Here is a 9,580-nt window from a genome sequence, read left to right on the forward strand (position 1 = left end):
GGAATACCCAGAGCTATGAGATTCCAACATGATCCTCTCTTGGAGTCCATCCACCATTGGTACACACAATCTACCTTGATATCTCAATACGCCATCCCCTCCTTGTTCAAAAGCTAATACTTTTTGCTTATGAACATTTGCCTTCAATTCAAGCAAAATAGGATCTTGGTCTTACTTTAATTTTACTTCTGACACTAATGATGATTTAGCCCCATTCATCACCACTACTCCTCCCTCTGTGGAATCAATTAGTCAGACTCCTAAGCGTGCAAGTTTATGCACATCTTTCGCTAACTCTCTCTTTTCTACCTCAACATGGGCGATACTACCCATAGACAACCAACTTAGAGCATCAACAATAATATTAGCCTTACCTGGGTGATAAAGAATACTCATGTCATAATCTTTGAGTAATTCTAACCACATCCTTTGTCTGAGATTAAGTTCTTTCTGAGTGAACACATACTGAAGGCTCTTGTGATCAGTGAATATATCAACATGAACACCATAAAAATAATGACGCCATATCTTCAAAGAAAATAATACATCAACCAACTCTAAGTCATGGGTTGGGTAATTCTTCCCATGAATTTTCAACTGTCTGGAGGTATAAGCTATAACCTTGCCATTTCGCATTAACACGCAACCCAAATAAACTCTAGATGCATCACAATACACCACAAAACCTTGAGTACCTTCTGGTAGGATCAATACTGGGGCAGTAGTTAGCCTCTTTTCAATTCCTGAAAGCTTTTCTCACAAGCTTTAAACCATTGAAACTTCATTGTCTTCTGAGTTAACTTGGTCAAAGGGGATGAAATAGATGAGAACCCCTCTACGAACCTTTTATAATATCCATCCAAACCCAAGAAACTCCTAATATCAGTTGGCGATGTGGGTCTAGGCCAATTCTACATTACCTCTATCTTTTGGGTATCGACTCTAATTCCATCACTCGAAACTATGTGGCCTAAGAACGCCAAAGCCTCAAGCCAAAACTCACACTTAGAGAACTTGGCATATAACTCTTTGTCTTTTAAAGTCTAGAGAACTATTCTGAGATGACTAGCATGATCTTCTTCATTCCTTGTATAGATTAGTATGTCATCAATGAAGACGATAATAAACATATCTAAATACGGTTTAAAAACTCTATTCATAAGGTCCATGAATGCTGCAGACGTATTGGTCAAACCAAAGGACATAACTAAGAACTTATAATGACCATAACGGGTCCTGAATGTTGTCTTTGTAATATCACATTCCCTTACATTCAACTGATGGTAGCCAAATCTCATGTCTATCTTAGAGAAACAAGTAGCACCCTGAAGCTGATCGAAAAGATCATTAATTCTCGGAAGAGGATACTTGTTCTTGATGGTAACTTTGTTCAACTGACGGTAATCTATACACATCCTAAGGGAACCATCTTTCTTTCTCACAAATAAGACCGGAGCACCCCTAGGTGAGACACTTGGTCGAATAAAGCCCTTATCTAGGAGATATTTTAAATGCTCTTTAAGCTCTTTCAACTCTGCTGATGCCATTCTATATGGATGAATATAGATAGGACGAGTATCGAGAATAATGTCTATGCAGAAGTCTATTTCTCTCTCAAGAGGGACTCCTAGTAGATTATTTGGAAAGACTTATGGAAACTCTCTTACTATTCGAACTGACTGAATATGAGATATCTCAACACTAGAGTCATTAACTCAGACTAAATGATAGAGACACACCTTGGAAACTAACTTTCTCAGCTTAAGGTACGAAATAAAAAAACCCTTAGGCACTGCTAAACTGCTTTTCCACTCTATAACTGGCTCATTTGGAAATTGGAACTTAACAACTCGAGTTCTACAATCAATTGAGGCATAACAGGCATGAAGCCAGTCCATACCAAGAATGACATCAAAATCTACCATGTCTAACCTAACTAAATCAGCCATGGTGCTCTTGTGATTGACGAAAACGAGACAATGACAATAGACTCTTTCTGCTAGAATAGACTCACCAACAGGTGTAGAAACACTGAAGGGCTCACTAACTTGCTCAAGAAGAACATTAAAATTCATTGCAACATACGGAGTTACAAAGGATAACTCGCTCCTGGATCTAGCAAAGCATAAACATCAAAATTAAATACTTGGATCATACAGTGACAACATCTGGTGAATCCTCTTGCTCTTGGCGACTAGCGATGGAATAAAGACGGCTTCATCCTCCGCCTGCCCCTGAAGTAGCTCCTCTAGATACAGCTTTGTCTGGTGGGGAAACTGAAGAAGACTGGGCTCTATTCCCCCCATTACCATTACCTTGCTTGTACTTTGGACACTCTCGCATAAAATGACCATTCTGGCCACACTTGAAACATCCAGTGCAGCCATCACGACACATCCCTGAGTGGTTCCTACCACACATAGCACATGCAAGAATCTTAGTTCCCCCTTGTTCCATACTATCTTGTGATTGTGCAGGTCTAGCTCTAAAATTCTGGGAATTCTAACTATTGTACTCACATTTGTTTCTTGGTGCAGGTGCACCAGCAAATGATGGAGAAGGTCCTTTCTACTTATGATGGAAAGAAGACCGGCTCACATTACTCTTTTGCTGCCCGGATTCATTCCCTGATTCCTTAGCCCTCTTATTCTTAAACCCTTCTCTGTCCCTCAACTTGTCCTCCTCAACTTGTTGCACATGGATCATCAGCCTTGCTATGCCCATGTTACCTATTAGCATGGTTGCCTTACTTTCCTTATCCGACAGACGAGGCAACCTGACAATGAATTAACTCATCCTGCTCTTCATGTCGGCAACCATCTCTTTGCTTCCCTTAACTAACGTGGAAAGAAATGCCCCATGAAAGCACTCTCAAAATAGTCCAACTCACAATCGGTTATGCGCAAACACGAGTTTGAAATAAACTTTTTAGAGATAAAACTCTAATGCACGAAATGAGTATGAAAGAAGTGAAAGAATTTCCTAAATGTTGGAGCCTCCTAAGTATATATGTGGCGCGCTTCACACTGATAACTAGGATTCTACAGACACGGCTTCATAGACTCCCTAGGACTCTTGAACTCTGTGCTCTGATACTATGTTTGTCACACCCCGAGACTACACCCCAGACGTGACTGGCACTCAAGAAACATTGCTGGCCCCAAGCAAACCCTTGGCCTGACTTACTTACTCAGCGGAAGACTTAAACACAAGAAGTATAATGCATGCAATAACTTAAGAAATAATATCTTAGCCAAAATGGCAACTCAAGTCTTATGTATACATATGAAATGAATAAGACTAGAGAACTAATACTATTTGTCTATGAAGCCTCTGAAACAAAAAGGAATGTCGGGACAAGACCCTCGATCATCATAACATTGAAATACTAAAGCAAAGTAAAAGGAGTCCTTCGGAATGAAAGGAGGCTCACCAACTGATGCTGAGTGCTCAACTGGATCAATGAGGCGCTAGGTGATGATCCTGGTTTCCTAAATCTGCATCATAATAAGATGCTGGCCAACTGGCATCAGTACATTGAATGTACGAGTATGCGAGTTGGAATGCTAAACATAACATAGGCTTGAAAAGAGTCTGAAAAGAACACTTACCTTGGCTTTACTCAACTCCTGAATAACTTAACTCAATATAAAGCAACAAAACATATGCAATATATAGAAATCTTAAAAAACAATGGAAAACATCTTAGTTCGTTAAAGAAAATGCAATAACAAACTCAACTTTACTTATATAATAAAGTAATATAGTTTCTGTGGGAGATTCTCTAACCGACAACTACCACTATGAGCCTAAGTGGTGATACATCGTCTTGCCCACGCTGCCAGAACTATCCTATACTTTGCCGTCATATAGAATGCCTTAACTAAGTGGATCCACTAGTCTATGCTAAAAAGCAACCTAAGGAGTCATCTAACAAGTATGATCTTTTACTACCCATGATGGCTACATGGTTTATGGAGACTTGAGTTAATATGAACTTGCATCCCCATATCGGTGCTCAATACTACTCCCAAAATATACTTAGCTAATATTTTTTTAAAACAAAATTCTTTCTTTGGTTTGAGATAATTACTCAAAACTTAGCTTAAATTCTCTCTTGGAATCGATGTTCCCTTTCTTGTTCAAATGTGAAAACATTTTAAACTCTAGGGAATACTTAGTTCCCTTATAGCTTTTTGAGAAATGAACTCAATTCTTTACTCTTTGCTTAATTTTGATTTGACGTATCCAGGTGCTTCATCCAATACTAAGCGTCAACGGTCGTTCAATAGTAATATAACCCAACTAGTGAGTTGGGGTCGAGTCCCAAGGGAGCGGTTTGTAATTGAGAATAAATAGAAAAGAAAAAATGTGTTCAAGTTAATCATAGCTATAGACATTTACGAAGAAAAACATTATAAATTAAAGGGTGACACAAGTATCAATTATCAAAGGGAGTTTTGTAAACAATTATCAACTAAAATGACAACTAAAACGAAAATATAAATATGGAGACGAGATTCTTGGGATGTGATAGGAATATGGGCTAAAATACACAACCGGGTAAATGCTATTGATAGTAACTCGCTACAAATTGGTAACTGTGCTAGACTTTAGTTGGGGTAAATTTTCTGTCGAACAATTTACCCCGAATCAAATAAGTTTCTCTCGAACACCGATAAGCGGCAATGAAGCACAACCTTCGGCTTAGTCCATTCACTCTCTCGAGCTGAATGTGTGGGAGAGGGTTTAGGATTCACTCTCTCGAGCTGAACCCATGACAACCCAATAGCCATATACTATCGATTAGTAGTTTTGGTTTTAAAACTTCTCTCTCGAGCAAGTCAAAAACACAAAGATAAAATTGTATTTGCAACTACAACCCCAATTAATTCAAACATAACTACTGAACGAAATCACCTCTAAACAGCGAATAAACAATCAATTAGCAATATCCAACAGTAAATTCAACCCATATTCACAAAATCACACCCCAAGAATTGGAGTTTTAGCTAGACATAGTAAAGAGATAGAAATCGATACCGAAAAGTGTTTCCATCAAGTCGGTTCGATAAATATTGTCTTTACACATGTCAAGGATGAAGAATCTTCAACACCCACTTCCAATTGCTTAGAAAATGAAAATCTTCAACTCTTCAAAGCTAAGGAAAATTGTCTCCAAAAACTAAGTTCTAAAAACTGAGTAATTCTAAAAATTGGTTTCTCAAATGTAAAACTTCTTTTTCTAAAATTGCATGCTAAACTAAAAATTCAAAAATGTATTTATAATTGTCAAAAAGTGTGCTATGAAGGATCACTTAGCGCAGTTAGTCGGGATCGCTGATCCATTCAGCGATCCTCCCTTTGGTTTGGTTCATCGCCTTTCTACATTGTCCTTCAGCAACTTCAAATTCTGTAACATTGGGCGATGGAGTACTGCATCGCGGAATTGTTCAGTGACTTACCGACTGCTCCTTTATCTCTCCAACTCGATTTTTTTCTTCAAAGTTTGGCACACTGGAACATTAGGTGAGACCATAGATATTCGACGACTCGCCTAATGGTTTAGGCGATCCTCAGTGTGTCTTTTTGGCTGTCTTGTTCCTTTTTGCCTAATGGTGTCCATGCTTAGTCTTTAACTCCAAATACCTGATACTCAAGGATTTTCATTAGTTATTGAGACAGAATATGAATTTGAGGACAATAAATAAATCAAACTAAAGCCGTAAAAAAGTCCAAATCGTGGACTCATCAACACCCCCAACATAAACTTTTGCTTGTCCTCAAGTAAAGCTCAAGTTCAGCAGTTCAAAAAGGATGTCTCAAACAGTGCTACACAAGACTCAATCGTGAATGCACACAAAAATTCTCAACTTACTCATGCAAGGATCAATTGTGCACTCAAAGTTTCAAGTTGCGACTCACCATTATCAAAGAATCTCAAGCTCACTATACTTGCTTCAAATGCAAGTTCAAGCTCAACAAAGCTATTCAAATGCTCTCACAAAATGAATGATTCCATATTCACTGAAAGGTTCAATCATTTAAAGTTCCGGAATCAAGATCAACACTCACACTCACAAAGATAAACACAATGCATGATTTCAATCATAGGTTTGCCCTTATTTTCCAATCGACTTTTGCTTCAGCTCATTCAAGATCAAAAAGGTCTTTTTCAAGGCTTGTACTAGGGCTGAGTGTAATGGTATGGTTATTAGGCTTATAGGCTGAAAATCCTCATGAAATGTGATGTGAATAACACATTGTTTCCTTCTCTTATCTATTTCATTCAAACTCAAAAGTCACCTCTTATTCATCTTCTATGAATCATTGGAAACCCCATTTTCTTTGTATTTCCACAACTTTATTTCATGACTTTTTCTTTCTTTTTCTTTTTCAATCTTTTCTTTTTTTTCTCTCTTTTTTTTATATGGAGGGGTTCGATTTTACTCAAAACATGGGCATAAGGGACTCCTTTGCATTTACTTGATTTACCTTCTCTTTTCACCACATCCCCAACTTAGGCGTTTCGCCTAAGTTGGCTATTCAACAAACCACAAATCATGAGGATTATGGGTAATGGGTCAATAAAAAGTAGCAATGTTATCAAGTTTCTTTCAAGAAAATGTTAGGGTTCAAAGGGTTCTCAAAAGAGGTTCACACGCTCACAAGGTATGCCCCAAAAGAGGTATAATGTCAAATTGGTTCACACTTTTTAAAGTTGACTAAGATCATCTCAAGAAATTGCATCACTTAGTCAACCGGACCAACGGGGCGAATTCTAGGTGTCATCACACATGGTTCATGGTAAGCTCATCACACAAGGTATTGACCCCAATGTCAAACAAGACTTCACACTTTCGCTATTGTGCAATGTTCATCACAAGAGATTCAATTCGCTACTTGGCTAGTCACAACGAGATGCAAAGAGTTCACATATTGTCTATGAAACTTCAATTGGCCTTGTCGTAGATGCGCATTCATTTATGTTCGATTATGAGCACTTATCGAGTCCTCAGTATTGATCAAAACTGGTACTCAAATTTGCAAGAGAACATCCACATTCAACACATACAAGCCGTGGCAAATTTTTTTCGAAAGGGTAAAAAATTATTTACAATTAAAAATGAGGAGCTACATGCTCAAGCATCCATAAAAGCAGTGTCAACACAATTATAGATTTCAACCCAAATATATAAACAAAACGGAGTCAAAAAAGATAGGCCTCACCCCACCACAAATAAAAACATTTGTCCTCAAATGCAAATAAAAACATCCACAACTGAAAATAAAGTAAGGCTGAGATGGAGGTAAAGAAAGGGTCTTGTCTACACAGTCGCTCCATTTGTTTGGGCATTAGTGCCCGATGCATCAATCTGAGTCTGAGCATCAGTGCTCGGGGTAACCTCAGGAGCAATGGCAGTGCTAGATCCACTAGGGGCTGTCACGTGTGAGTCCTCCAGAAAGACATGCATAGCTACACAGAATCCACAGGCCCATGAAGAAACATTAGGATCTCTAATAGTGGTGTTCCTGTCAAAAGTGGACCTCTTGCCTTTGCCTTTCACACTCATTGTGGGAAGTTTCGTAGCTTTGCCCCTGGATATAGCTGTATCCTCATTTATCGTAATCCCCTTAGTCTTCTCATGGGATGGTATTATTCTTTCAACTGCTTTTGATCTAGTCATGTCTACAAAACCTCAAGAAGAAGTTAGGAAATATCCAATACAAATGCACACAGAATTAGGCGCAGACAGACTCGCCAAAATAGTTGGTTTGGTCGCCGAATTGCTTCGGTGAACTGGGTTAGCCTGCCGAAAGTTACAGTGTAAGAAGGGTTCAGGGGTGTAGACAAAAGTCGATCAAGAAGTCTTTCGGCAAGTCGCCGAGTTCCTTCGGCGACCTCAGGCTTCTTGCCGAAAGTTATAGACTCCAACAACACATTTAGCATGAAATTAAAGCTGAGATGGGGACCTTAGGAGAATCGCTGAGTGGTTTGGCGAGCTCGGCCCAGCTCGCCAACCGACCCAACATTCCTACTTTCAACCCAACTTCTCAAATTCAACCCCGCAACCCTCGAAAACAAAATCAACGGATGCTCTAGTGAAAGTAAAGTACACCCCATGACACCCAGGAATAAACACATGAAATTTACTTCATTTTAAGCACAAGACTACGGGATTTCGACAATCAAAGCATTACGGGCAAAATTATCAAATTAAATAAGGCATTCAAACATAGTAATTCTATTAGAGAGGCCCAACACATGACAACATGATAAGATCATTGCAAATGAGTACAATTTTGATAAAATAAACTCGGGGTTTGAAAAACCAACCTTTGATGCCGATTAAATTGATGTTGAAATGCTAGGTGGCAATGTAATCCATCTCCGAGCACAAATCAATGCTAAAATTACTCTAAAAATGCAAGACATATATAAACTAGAGTGTTGATGTGAGTTTGTGAAGATGAAAAGTGATGGAAAGTGAATGAATTTGAAACTTTTAAACCATTGCCCTAAAAAACCGTCCAGTTCTCACCTATTCGGTGACATTAGTTGTGCTTGCCAGGCCACTCGGTGACACGTGGAGTAGTCATTCACCTCGCCGAATTTTACAGGACCTTCAGTTATTGTGGGGGTCCAAACGACGGTCTCCGTCGGGATCGCCGACATTGTCGGCGATTCGCTAATAATTTCCTGAGCTCGCCAGTTTTACAGACTCCAAGGAAAATTGTCTTGAGTCTGACGGTGGTTTGGGTCAGGGTCGCCGACCTCATCGGCGAGTCACTGAATGGACCTGATGCTCACCAATCTGCACATTTTGAACATTTTCCACACTTCCACCTATACAATCAACACACCATAATTTTATCAAAACAAAATAAAGCAATAAGGGGTCTTGGGTTGCCTCCCAACCAAAGCCTTAGTTAACGTCGCAGCACGACACAGGTACACCTTCAAACCTCATTCTTGAGGTTATCCATAGTATCACTAGGCAAACCTCCTACTGTCTCGGGTTGAGATGAGACGATATATAACCCATTCGGGTCTCCAACTGCTTGATCGACACTGAATGGGAGGTGACAGTCTAGCTAAGGGTAGACACATCTTCTTTCGTTTCTTTTAAAATCTTGTCTGACCCTTCAACTTTGTTGAGGATACGAGAGAGCATATCCTCAGACCGACCACCTTCCGAATCTTTTGGCTTTTAGGGCTCGTGGGGAGGCACATATCTATCCTTCTCCCCATCCTTTCAATTCGGATTACGGTTCCTCTATTCACGATCTCGACCTTTCCAACCTTCATCTCTAGCCCAACCTTGGTTACCACCCTGCCTCAGGTAGTTTGAACGATAGTCACCACCTTGGTTGGTTAGGAAATTTACCTCTTCATTATACAAGGCTTCAAACTTGGACTTATCTAGATTAGCACACCTGACACCCATGGCATTGACACTTCAAGCACCAGCTCCCATGACATTTTTAGACAAAATATGAAGTTGTGTCATGATCTTGGCCATGTTTTGGTCCCTCTATTGGTCTTTCTCCATTTGTTCCTTAGTTAACTTGAACGTGA

Source organism: Solanum stenotomum, chromosome 6 (genome assembly GCF_019186545.1).
Source record: "Solanum stenotomum isolate F172 chromosome 6, ASM1918654v1, whole genome shotgun sequence".
Lineage (NCBI taxonomy): Eukaryota > Viridiplantae > Streptophyta > Magnoliopsida > Solanales > Solanaceae > Solanum > Solanum stenotomum.